Source organism: Sceloporus occidentalis, unplaced genomic scaffold (assembly GCF_023333645.1).
Source record: "Sceloporus occidentalis isolate IW3139 unplaced genomic scaffold, rSceOcc1.0.p SCAF_1, whole genome shotgun sequence".
NCBI classification, from domain to species: Eukaryota; Metazoa; Chordata; class Lepidosauria; order Squamata; family Phrynosomatidae; genus Sceloporus; species Sceloporus occidentalis.
In genome coordinates, this window is record NW_028316981.1 from 16,638,938 (window position 1) to 16,652,238 (window position 13,301).

At 40.7% G+C, this 13,301-nt stretch overlaps 1 pseudogene across 1 annotated transcript; it reads left to right on the top strand.

The window, feature by feature from the left end:
- Positions 1-1,435: 1,435 nt before the first annotated feature.
- On the top strand, positions 1,436-12,768 carry LOC149320958 (E3 ubiquitin-protein ligase TRIM7-like; annotated as a pseudogene). Its single transcript, XR_016282181.1, has 7 exons — positions 1,436-2,015; positions 2,752-2,847; positions 4,466-4,696; positions 5,925-5,947; positions 8,784-8,899; positions 10,594-10,626; positions 12,619-12,768. The product of XR_016282181.1 is annotated as an E3 ubiquitin-protein ligase TRIM7-like (transcript).
- The last annotated feature ends 533 nt before the right edge of the window (positions 12,769-13,301 follow it).

Here is a 13,301-nt window from a genome sequence, read left to right on the forward strand (position 1 = left end):
CCATTTCTCCCCATGGATCCAGGACTGACAATAATAACAAGTGGTATCCCAGTGTAAGAAGAGTGTATGTGAACTCAGTCACCTACAATAGCAGCATGGAGTCTTTCTGGCCCTAAAGGTGTGGCACATTTACTCCATTTGCCCCATTGATCCTTTGGCCTGGACCTCACCCTACTTAGCTTTCCTTCCTAGAGTGGTTGCATGCCAAGGGTTTCCAAAGCCTCAATTGTTGTGCAAAACAGGACAATTGTTTTAAGGACTGATGCCTTACCTTGCAGCCAAAAGGTCTTCCGGATTGGTTTACAACTAGTGGATGTGATGCAATCTGGATAAGAACACACAATGAAAAGAGATAGCAGGGGGAGAGGGGATTAGATTTGATCAGATGCTGGCTTATCTTCTCTCCCTAAAAGGCCAGAGCAAAGGCATTGGAATGTGGAGGGAGGGGCTATCACTAGCCCCTGGGGCTAGCCACAAATGGGGCTTTACCTGGCTGCTCTTCCTTCAAGGTTCAGCAGATGTGGCTTGAATGGCAAAGTGTGTGTCGTCAAGATTCCTGTTGACTAGTTGCAACACCATGAAATTAATAGGTTATCTTGGGCTAGGAACCCTCAGAGGTGGTTTTGCCAGTTCCTTCTTCTGAAATGGAGCTTACAGCACCTGGGATTCATTGGTCTCCCATCCAAGTACTAACCCTGCTTAGCTGCCAGGATCAAACAGGATAGTCTACACAAAGTCTTACATGATGGAGTCCTGTCCTCCTTTGCATGCCCTTCAAATTGGTGTGTACATGCACACACACACACATACACACACACACACATTGCCTTCATGTTTTGATATTTACAAGGACTTAGAAGGGCCTAGAATAAAATAAAACAAAAGGGAAGGACCTAGATAAAAAATATCTAAAGCTCTTTAACCAGCTTTAAAACTGAGTTAAAGGCAATACTATTCACCCAGTGGGTTTTAATGATTAAGCGGGGATTTGAACTCTGTATCAGTTGTGGATGAAACAAATGCATTTTGTGTTTACAGTTGGATCCCATCTCCCAAGGTATCTCATTATGTATATGCAAATATTCCAAAATCCAAAACACTTATGATCCCAAGCATTTTGGATAAAGGAAAGTCAACCTGTATTGCCTTAGTAAATAATCAATGCACAACTAAATTGCTTCCCGGTTGCTACTTGACAAGGAATACTTTCACTCCCCCTTTAACTTTGATTAAAGTTAAATAAAGACGCCAGTATGGTGAGTGGTTTCAGTGCTGGGTTATGACTCTGGAGACTGGGGTTCAATTCCCAGTTTGGCCATAAAACCCATTGGGTGACCTACTCTCAGCCTCAGAGGAAAACAAACAAAAATGGGTTTTTTTGGTTGTTTGTCTTTTAGCACGCACAGATACACACCTGCCCTGCTGGAAATGCAAAATGGTAGCCTTCATCCCCATTGTTTCTCTTTTCTCTTCACCCAGATTGAAAGTCATTCCTTTACAGCGCTCTCTGAAACAGCAGTTGGTTGGATTTCTTTTATATGATGGCTTGGCCCACTCTGGTAACAAAGAGAATGCAAAATCCATTCCATTTTGAGAACCCAAAGGGTGAGCTCATTGGGAAGAATGTTTGGTTCGAAGCGACATGCTACCTGTGCCTTGAGCTTTTCGTAGATCCCGTCTCGCTAGACTGCGGGCATGACTTCTGTCGAGGCTGCATTTTGCACTCCTGGAGGGAGTGTAAGATGGATACTGTGTGCCCTCGGTGCAAGCAGCCGGTTCTTCGGACGAGCCTCAAGCCACATAGTCACCTGGCTAAAGCTGTGAGGATGATCCAGTGGATGTGTCACGACAGAACGCAACTAGTCGAAGGGGGGAAACTCTGCAATGAACACCGGCAGGCCGTGAAATACTTCTGCAAGGACCATCTTCTGTCCTTCTGCTATGAGTGTGAGGAATCCAAGGAGCACCTGGCTCACAATGTCCTCCCTGCATCGAAAGCTGATGGAGAATACAAGGTGAGGACTCGTAGTTTATGTCATGGAGGGGAAGAGAGGTACATCTTCTTCCTCCTTTGCCCACACCAAAGAATGATGGGGCTGGGGAAATGGGATGATTGAGAGAAAGGGCATGCATGCTCAGGTGGTGCTGGCCCTACTGTTTGGTGGAGGGAGGCAACCACATCAGACATTAAGTCTCCAGAGTGTCCCATGTGAGTTCTCCAGATCTTTGGGAGTGTGATAGTGTTTGTGTGCCCACCCTCCAAGCCATCTGTCCTGGTGCCCTCTCAACTAGCCACCTTCAGGTGCCATGGACACTGCATATCCCATTGCTGTGATGTTGAGAGTCCCATATCAATCCAGCCCCTTCTTGTGCCAGGACTGAAGGAGGAACTACCTTGTCCAATCCCTCAGACAGCCAAATGGCTTTGGACAGCCCAATACTCAGGGGTTCTTTGCAGGAGACTGCAGATGTAGGCAGCTCCTACCTCAGCTAAACTGGGGTCTGGCTACACAAAATATTAAATGCATCCCTTGCCTCAGGATGAGGAAACACAGGAGGCTGGAGAGGTAAGTAAGGGGGCTGAACAAAGTGTGCTGTGTACACAGAACCTGGAAGAGGAAGGAGGCATGAGGAAAATGTGGAAGCTGAGAACTGATGGAGAGTTTGCAGATTGGCCTGAATTTGCCATTTAGTTTTACTCATGCAGATCTCTGGTATTTTAACAACAATTTCATATGCTTTTCTTTTCAGGATCAGATTGTTGAACGTGTTCAGGTTCTGTTGAAACAGCAGAACGACATTGATATATACAAGTCAGATATGGAAGCAGAATGGCAAGAGATTTTTGTAGGTATCACTGTTAATAGGATATTAATATTTTTCACTCCCATTTTATAACATGTTTTAGGGGGGAAATTAAGAACTAACTTCAAACATATGGTAAGGATGATTCTTCTTGACATCTCTTTGAAATATTGCTTGTAATGAATGCTAGATGTTCTCCAGGTAAAGATCAAGCAAAGTTGGATTTCCTGTAGGTTGGCAGTGATTTCAGTTTAGGCTTTTTCTATAGAAAAAGCTATAGCTCCCATTGAGCAAAGGCTTACAGTTCCCCAACCTAGCAAGCTGGAGTTCGTTTGGGTTTTTCAAAGTGATGCTCCAATGGCTCTGTGGGGTGGGAGCTTCTGGGAGTGGTAATCTCAAAAATGTAACTTTCTCAAAGGCTACATCTGCACTGTAGAAATAATGTAATTTGACAACACTTTTAACTGCCCTGGCACTTGTCCTGCAGAATCCTGGGATTTGTAGTATTGTGAAGCACCAGCACTCTTTGGCAGAGAAGCTTAAAAGACCTAGTAAAACTACAAATCGCAGTATTCCATAGGATGGCGCTGTAGCACTTAAAGAATAACTGCATTATTTCTACAGTGTAGATACACCCAAAGTCTGAAATGTATGGAGGCTTCATATGACAGTGTCCTCCATTTGTTACTATCCTTTCTTTTTTCACTGGTGAATTTTTTTGCTGGGAATGATCTTCTAAGAAGACAGTGTATTATTAGCACGAGAAGTCCACTGTCAAAATACCCTGAGAAGACAAAATAAGAACAAGAACAAGGAGAATAGGAGGAAAATTGCATGTAGAAAAAGCAAGTCAGTAAATCATGGCAATTCCACATTTCATTTCTAGTGTGGAAAAAACTTCATTGAGCAATAGGCAGGCAGTCAGGCAAGATAAGCTACTATTTCAAAGCAATTAGTCTTGTATTGCAACATCGAAATGAAAAGCCTCACTTAACTTACTATAATAATGTTATATAAAAACAGATTAGTAGTTAAAAAGCATATTTGTTGCTCTGTGCTTTCAAGCCGTTTCTGATTTACAGCAACTCTAAGACTATCATGAGGTTTTCTTGGCAAGATTTGTTCAGAGGGGGTTTGCTTTTGCCATCCTCTGCAGCTGAGAGAGTGTGATTTGCCAAAGGTCACCCAGTGAGTTTCCCTGGGCATTCGAACTCTGTTCTCCAGAATTGCATTGTGTAGTCCAACACTCAAACCACTATGCTACACTGGTTGTCACGTAATAAACATATAAATATTATGAAATGCCCCTTCCCCTGCTTAGGAAAGCTGCCTTATACAGAGTCAAACCATTGATCCAACTATTCCAATATTTTTGTTCTAACTGACCACAAGTACTGCTTTATAGTTTCAAGCATTTTTTTGCTTAGCCCTACCTTGATGGCCTCCTATCTAGGATTCATTCCACATTTAAAACTGGAATCATGGTGCTATAATTGTGTAGTGTGAAAGGGCCCCAAATATTAACCAGGCCTAACCTGGCTTAGTTTCCAAATTCATGTGGGCCCTTAGTGTTCAGGATGGTCATCTACCTGATCCTCCTGTGACTGATGCTGTTCCTGAAAAGGCATTAACTTGGCATTTCCTTACTTACTCATTGCAGAGACAAATGGAGGTAGAGAAGCAAAGAATAATAGATGGGTTTGAAGAAATACACCAGCATATAACAAAAGAATGCAACCGATGGATTTCTAGAATAGAAGATGATGTGAAAGAGATGCAGTTGAAGAAGAGTGCACACATGGCTGAGATCGCCAAGGAACGTGCTGACCATAAAGAGTTTATGTCGAAGTTGCTGAAGATGCGTCAGCAGAGGACACTTGACTTTTTGAAGGCAAGAAATTGTTGAGACGGAAATCTCCCAAAATGTTTTGCCTATAAGTGTCTAAACCTTCATGCATCTGCTGCTGTTGTTGTTAACTGCTTTTGAATTGACCTTATTTAAGCTACCATGAAATTATAAAACAAGGCAAAGGGCTAGCTTAAAAGGTGGCAGAGAATGGTTATTTGTCTTGATGGTTCATGTCCCAACATGCACCATTGGGATCAGCCCTGGATTAAGACCTTTAGGGGCCCTAAGCACTTAAAAGATTTGGTGCCCCATATATATCTAATTCAAAATATACGCAATAACAAATCTTAAAATGACATCTTAGAATTGGCTCTAAATAAAATGAAGCTCTAGGACAGAGGTCCCAAAACTGTGCCCTTTAAAAGATTTTGGACTTCAGCTCCCAGATGTCTCACCCATGTTGTCCAATAGTCTGGGATGCTGGGAGCTGAAGTCCAAAATCCCTTAAAGAGCACAGTTTGGGGACCACTGCTCTGGGGTGATTCCCTTATCAGTTATCACAGACAACATAGCATTTAGTATCCAAATGGTATTCTAGGGGGTCATGTGACAAGTTCATGGTGATACACATATAATTTAATTGAGAGTTGACACATAGATTGTCTGCAGAATCTATGTGGGGATTAAAATTTTGCCCCCGGCCCTCCCACAAGGAAAGGTTATCCAAAATTCTCATCAAAGCTTGTAAAAATTTCCAAATTTAGAGCAGAACCCCCATTTGGCAACACTGTACTGTACTCCCTTTCAATGGACGACTGAACAGAACAACTTGATGGATTCTAATTTTATTGTATCATTAACCTCTAATTTACTATTTTATTATTTTTATTATTATGTATATATGTAACTTTTTCATTTTTATTGTGGGAGCTTTCTGTGTGTGCGTGTGTGTGGAACCTGGTTCATTTGCAGTTTTGCACCATATGGTCTATCGTAAATCCGGCAATGGAAAATTTCTGTGGTGGCCCTTGATGCTCTAAGCATGTGCTTATTTTGCTTAATGGTAAATCCAGCCCTCGTTTGGGTAACACTTCGTCCCATTTTTGAAGATACAGCCTCAGTCCACCTTTTAGGTATAATATGTGCGAAGTAGCTCATAATGAACTGGGCATGAGAGGCCTTGGGGTGGGCATCCCTATTTGGGATTTATGGGGTACCTTAATGGTTCTGCCACATAATTAAGTTCCTCCTTTCTCTCTTTTTTTTCTAGACCGTTGAAAGCACCATGGAAGCGTAAGTACACTACAAGTTAATACAACCCTGAACAGCAAACTTGGTATAAAAGCCATATGGTCAGTGTAAAGGGGATTAGGGAAGACCCTAAGATCTTCACTGTAACATCCCCGAGACTAAATTGTACTGGCACATACCAAAAAAGATTTAGAGAGAGCCAGCATGGTATAGTGATTTGAATGTTGGAATAGGACTTTGGAAGTTGTTGTTATCTGCCTTCAGGCGACCTCAGTTCATGGCATCCCCATGAATGAGACACCTCCAAGTTCCCTGTCCTCAGGTGCTCTGTTCAGGTCCTGCAGGATCAGGGTCATGCCCTCCTTGATTGAATCTAGCTGTCTGGTATGTGGTCTTCCTCTCTTTCTGTTTGTTACCCTTTACTTTTCCAAGCATTACTCTTTTCTAAGGAGAGAATTCAAAGATATTACCATGTTAGTCTGTAGAATCAGTATATAGTAATTTAGTCTCAAAGGTGCTACAAGATCTCTCTACATACTCTTTTCTAGAGAGCCATGTCTTCTTATGATGTGTCTGAGGTATGATAGCCTCTATTTATTTATTCAAAGTCACAGACTTTGGGAGACCAGGGTTCAAATCTCTGCTCTGTCATGGAAATCTACTGAGTGACCTTGGGCAAGTCATAGTCTCTAACCCAAAAGAAGGCAATGGCAATTCCTCTTTGCGCAAATCTTGTCAAGAAAAATCCCATTATAGGTTTGCCTTAGGGTTGACAAACTGTAAATTGGAAACAATTTGAAGGGAAAAAATAACAGATGTGAAGTTGCACCCAGGACATGTATTGCAAACTGCCTTGGGAATTACGTGGCTGAAATGTTTTTGAATTTATTACTATTCTTCTCAAATGTGTGACTCAGAATTACATGGAAGAGATTCTGGTACAGATTCTCTTAATTGACTCATTAAATCTCCAGGCCCTAAATCATTAGTTATTAACAGCAGTAAGATATAAATAGCAATATGAAGAATTCATGCATTTTGGAGGGAGGGTAGGAGTCTTCTCTAACTCTCAGTTTAAGAGCACCCTGTTTCTAATCCAAGACATCTCTGTCTTTTCCTGTTTCTCCACTTTTCAGCGACATGAGACTTTCTGTTGCTTTAGAACTATGCTAATCCCTCCATATTTGCGGCTTTGATTATTCACGGATTTGATTACTATGTTCTCTTTAGGAATATCTAGGTCCTCCAGTGCAACTCAATGGTCAACTTTAACCAAAAATCTCACTGAAGGACCTAGGGATTCCTAGAGAGAACACTCCACCAGGTATTTGTAGCTCCTCCAGTTCAGTTCTATGGTCAGTGTCTGTTGGACATTGACCGCAGAGTTGTACTGGAGGACCTAGAGATTCCTAGACAGGTGTCATCTCAGGTAAAAACATGGTGGTTTTGTTATTTGTGGTTTTTCCATATTCACGGGTCTTGTGCCCCTAACCCTAACGAATATGGAGGGACAAATGTAGTTACAGTTGCAAGGCCTAAAAAGTAGATCGTTACAGTTACAGTTGTATTTTAACTCACTGCATTCCTGTTACTCAGAACGAAAAATAAGCATGAGTTTTATTTTAAAAAATGCAAACGCTGCAAGCCCAAGCCAGTGGTACTTAATATGCTCTCCTTGCATTCGCTTAGAAACCTACAGCAGAGTAGAATGAAAGCTATCTGTTCCTGCTGCCTCGACAAAATTGTGCTACCATGTTTGCATTTTTCAAACAAGGCTTCTTTTTTCTACCAAGTGTTACAACAATCCTGGAATGATTTTTCAAGCTTCTACATGATTCTTATGTTAAAACGATTTCTTACTGTATATGCTCATGTATACCATAAGTAGAAATTCTAGACAAAAAATTGACCCAGAATCATAAAGATTCTACCTCAACATTAGGTTGAACCTCCTGACGGTAAGAGCTGTTGTGACAGTGGGACACACTCCCTCAGGGAGTAGTGCAGTATCCTTCTTTAGAGGTTTTTAAACAGAGGCTGGATGGCCATCTCTTGGGAGTGCTCTGATTGTGTCTTCCTGCATGGCAGAATTGGGTTGGATTAGATGACCCTTGGGGTCTCTTCCAATTCTATGATTCTATCCATGGGTCAGTATAAATATTGTATCTTAAATCTAATCAAAACAGAGACCATCCTCTTCTCTGAGTAGAGTGGCGAAAGGTGAGAGCTGCCATACTCCATCCCAGGAGAATTTAAAAGAAGCACCAACCCCCTCTGGTCTTTTTGAATGTCTGGGTGAGAAAATAGTGGTGTGCTTTGGCATCATTTCCCTTTCCTTCATCCTTTACATCCTTTGTTACATGCCTCTAAGTTTTACCCTTGACTTATACCCTGGTTATATCAAAATCCACAATTTTGGCCCCAGACCCTACCCTTGACATGAGGTTGACATGAAGTTGGGTGTATACGGTAATAAGCATCTAACTGTTTTTTCTAACTTCTGATCTACCAGTTATCCAGTTACTTAATTCTCTAACTACTAGCTAAAAACACTTTATCTAAAGGCAAAACACTGTCATAGCCTCCATCCGAATTTGGGAGGATAGGATTCGGGCCAGGTCCTCACTTTCCTAGTTCCTTTCTCCTTTCTCTTAAATGTTCTTACTAATAAAACGGGAATTGGGATATGATAGGGATAAAACCATGCGTAGGTGGGGGAACGATTCTTCATGAAATAATCTGTTGGTTAAGAGTATCTCAGCCATGTTTTTTGTCTCTGGTGCATCTGGGTTGGATTGTTTTTGTGCTTTCTAGCTTTCTTTGAATGGTACTGGGAGTTCTACACTGCAAGAATGGCTAAATTAATGTTCCTCTGCAGGTGTAAGGAGGAAAAACATGTAAAGCTGATGCCTCTTCCAACATCGCCGAAAGAGTATATCATAAAGCTGCGAGATTTTCACTCCCTTATGATGATTTCCATGAAGGAATTTGAAGGTAATTAAAGGACTTCTGTCATCAGGGTTGGTTGATTTAAACCAAATGATGTTATTTAAAAAATCTGGCTATTATTACTATTTTTCAACTCTCTTTCTGGAACAATAATGGTTGAATTTATAAACAGTTTAACTTTTAACAGTTTATTGGCAGTTATTTACTGTAAGGCCTGTATCTAGTGCAGTTGCTTTTTTCTTCTTTTAGTCAATTTATTTTATAGTGGAAGAAATGCTATTCAGAAATAAATCCTTCAGTTAACATAAGTCCAACCAAAATAATTTTCTTTAAAAGAGCATCTTTGTAAAGAACAATTATTATTTAAACTAGTGGCTCTAACATCTGAATGGCATTTTACTACTGAATTTTCTAATTTAGTCCTATAATGGTGTAGCCATATATATTAATGCATAAACCCCCCAAATAACCTGGTTTAAACATGTTTTTTTTTAAACCCGTTTTTCCCCCAACACTGGTAATGCCCTAAAATGGATTCTTGCCCTTCATAAGTGGAGTGGCACCTACTTGGTCTTTCAAAATGCCACCTGTGCCAGGGAAATGGGCAAATTTGAGTGGCACTTGAGAAGGTCAGTTCTAGTTCAGTGAGGCAAACACTTCACGACTGCCAACTATGTTGATCATGCAACAATTTTGAATTGCATTTCCTAGAGTTTTCCCTTACTTCTGGTCTGGAACTTTGAAAAGTTTGCATTTGGGGGTAATTAAAATTTTATTAATACATTGTAAAACAAAACATGACAACAAACAGTACACCAAATCAACAATAAATACAGGCAATAACCCAGGTAAGGCCCTGAAAGTTATAGATAAAAGGTATGTTCAGGGATCCTGAAAGACATCTTTCCATAAAAATTTAGCTAAAATTGGGAGAGTCTCTGATTTGAAGGGGACTTTCAAGCCCCCAGGATGCCTAACTGTAGAATTAATGGAGTTTAACACCACTTTAACTGCAATGACTCTTTGCTATGGAATACTAGAATTTGTACCTTTCTGAGCTATTTAGCCATCTCTGTCAGAGCTCTGGTTCCGCAACAACTACAGATCCCAGGATTCCATAGGATGGAGCCATGACAGTTAAAGTAATGTTGAACTGCATTATTTCTGCAGTACAGATACAGCCAAAGTTGACAATACTAGGCTAGCTAGATGGACAAACAGACTGACTAAGTAAAAAGAAGCATCTATGTGATTAGAAACTGGAACCCAGTGGAGCCATTTGAGATTATAGAATCATAGAGTTGGAAGCGACCCCAAGGGCCATCCAGTCAAACCCCCTGCTATGCAGGAACTCACAGTCAAAGCACCCGTGACAGATGGTTATCCATCCTCTGCTGAAAAACATCCAAGGAGGAGACTCCACCACTCTCCAGTGGAATCCATGAATAATCCATGAATAATCAAATCGTCAAAAATCAAAGGCGCAAATGTAGAGAGGGCTGAGTGTATTCTCAATCCACCTGTAAATGGAATTACTAGATGAAATTTCATGCTAGGATTTTTAAAAGTGATGTGGAGGAGGAATTTGCTTGAGAATATTTCATTACAAATCTTCTTGGATTTCACTTAAATCATTCATTTCATAGGAGATGGGGGGGGGGGGAAATGGAATAATGAAAGGAAGTTAATGTTTATAAATAATGTTGTGTTGCTTAATTGTTCTTGCTCTGTACCTGCAGATTTTCTTGAATCTGGAAGATGGAAGGATAGAGGTAAATTTCTGAGACTATTCGTGGTGTGTGTGTGTGTATGTTTTTTTTTAATTGAATAGGTTAATGTCTGGAAGTGTTGGCCTGACTTTCTCAGTTGGATTTCAGCAGTGCTGTCTTAAAATGAGTTAATGCTGGGATCTCTGTGAGAATTAGGAAACAGAGATTAAGATGTTTTGCAGCTGCTGGGATCCTCAGAAAACAGTCGTAAACATGACTGCCTTTAAAGCATAAAATAGTTAGTAAGGAAATTTTTGTAGTGTAGATAATTTTGATGATGTGATATGTTAGTGTATTGAGAACCCCCCCTTATTTGTCAAGATTTAAAAATTGCAGTGAAGGCAAAACATAGATTGCTGTCAGGTAAAACTTCCAAGACCAAATGTACTACATACAGCAGTGGCTCAGAGGGCCCTCAGTTCAAATACTATCTTAGGTCTGAAACACACTGCAGAAATAATCCAGTTTGATACTGCTTTAACTGCCTGGCCTCAATGCTAGGGGATTCTGGAAACTAGTTTTGTGAGACATTTAGCCTTCACTGTCAGAGAGCTCTAGTGCCACAATAAACTGCAATTTCCAGGATTCCCTAGCACTGAGCCAGAGCAGTTAAAGCAGTGTCAAACTGGATTATTTCTGCAGTGTATTTTCAACCTAAATCACTTGATAGAGAGCTCTGCTCACTTTCTTCCCTGTTTCTTCCCGTTGCAATATGTGGATGATAATAGTCTTACTTTATATGGTGGTATGGAAAGATTATCAAGGTACTAAGCACATTGAAATGCTATAATAAACCAGTGTTCTGGCTTAATATGAGTGAGTTTTGCACTGCTGCAGGGTGTGTTTTAATGCAAGTGTGGGTCCCCAGGAAGGGCCTTTTTCACATGTCCCAGGCTCCTTCTCAAACCTCACCAAAATTAAACAGTGAAAGTTTAGTTATTTCTGGCCTTGGGAGTCTCCGGGAGGGATGACTTTACCTTAGAGAAAATGCCAGGCTTGTTTTGGTTCACCACAAAACCTGAAGAGGTTATACAAAATGAGTTCAGTTTGGTTTTGAAGTGGTGAATGGCTTTTGGAGGGTTGAAAATAGACTTATGGAACTGCCAGGGTTTATCCAACCTGGTTTAGCCTTTTGTGCAAGGCTGGAAGTCTGGCCTGCTCCATTCCTAACAAGTTGGAATCATAAACCAAACAAATCCTTTACAGACCATGCTGTCTGAAGTGGGATTGTCTTTGATGGGTTTGTGTCAAAACATTATCAATGACAATTTATTGATGCACATTTGTGAACCAGAAACTTAAAACCTTTGGTTCTTCAGCTGCTTTGGGGCTACAGTTCCCATAATCATACAGCGCTGTGTATAATTACAGCGCTCTAGAAATAAAGTTTAATAATAATAATAATAATAATAATAATAATAATCCATTATCCATTGGTCATGTACGCTGGATTTCAGAGAGTTGGAGTCCATAGCCAACAGTTCTCCGTGGGCTCGGCTGCTGTTAAGGACTTTCCCATACAGATTAATTCTCCCTTATCCGGGATTCCAAAATATTCCAAAATCCAAAATTGTCTACACAGGTAGCTGTGAGACCTGTGCTTTCTGATGGTTCAATGTACACAAAGTTTGTTTCATGCAGAAAGATACTTTAAAAATATTGTGTATGAAATACCTTCAGTCTGTGTTTATCAGGTGTATACAAACATTCTTGTTTAGGACATAAAATGAATTTCATAGTTCCCATCTCCAAAATAACTCATTATGTATGTGCAAGTATTCCAGAATCCAGAACACTTCTGGTCCCAAGCGTTTCCGCTAAGGGAGACTTAAACCTATATTGGTTTCTAAAGTGTCTTTATGATACTGATTGTCAGTGGCCTTGAGAATCTTTGTTCTGAGAATTGGCATATACCTTTTTGCAGTAATAAATCTCCTGTCCTTGCGGTTATGATTAACATTATTTCTTTTCTCTCTTCCTCCCTGCCATCAAAAGTGATTTTTGATCCAGGTGCAGATTTTCCCACCTATCTGAAAAAACAAGATGCCTGTCTGGCTTATCAAGAAATGGGATGTTTCTTTTCCTCATCTACTGCGGTGCAAGGAATTTACGACTGATAAAATGTTCCAGGGAAACTGGCAAGGAATGAGGGTTGGGTGGGTGGGTGGGTGGGACCAAGAAGCCCCACCAAGTATCCCATGAGGAGAAAGGCAATGGTCTTCACTGCTTTCAGAAAGGGATCTGGGCTATGGGCACATAGGAAAAACAGATATGTAGCTTTCACTTACACTAGACTCTAAATCTTTTTGGAGGTGGGGGCTCAGGGAAACCTGATTTATATGGGATAAGTAGTCTTTTAAAGATGATAGAACAAACTTGCTATTCACATTTTCTGCAGAGAGTCTTCTGGATTCTGAGAAAAGCCCAGTTTAGTTGCTGAGGCACTAACTAATCTACTTTACCGGCCTTACTTTAGTTGTGCATCTCCACACAGTGATTCTTGGACCTGATTTCAGGTTTCCTTCAAGAGCTGAGAGAAGTTACTTTTTGGACTACAGCTTCCAATGTCTCCAGCGCCACAGCCTTACTGGATGGAGATTTGGGAAGTTGTGCTCCAAAAACATAATTTTTTTCCCGAGCTCCATCTCTTCTTTTTAATCCCACTAGGTAGTTTTGTT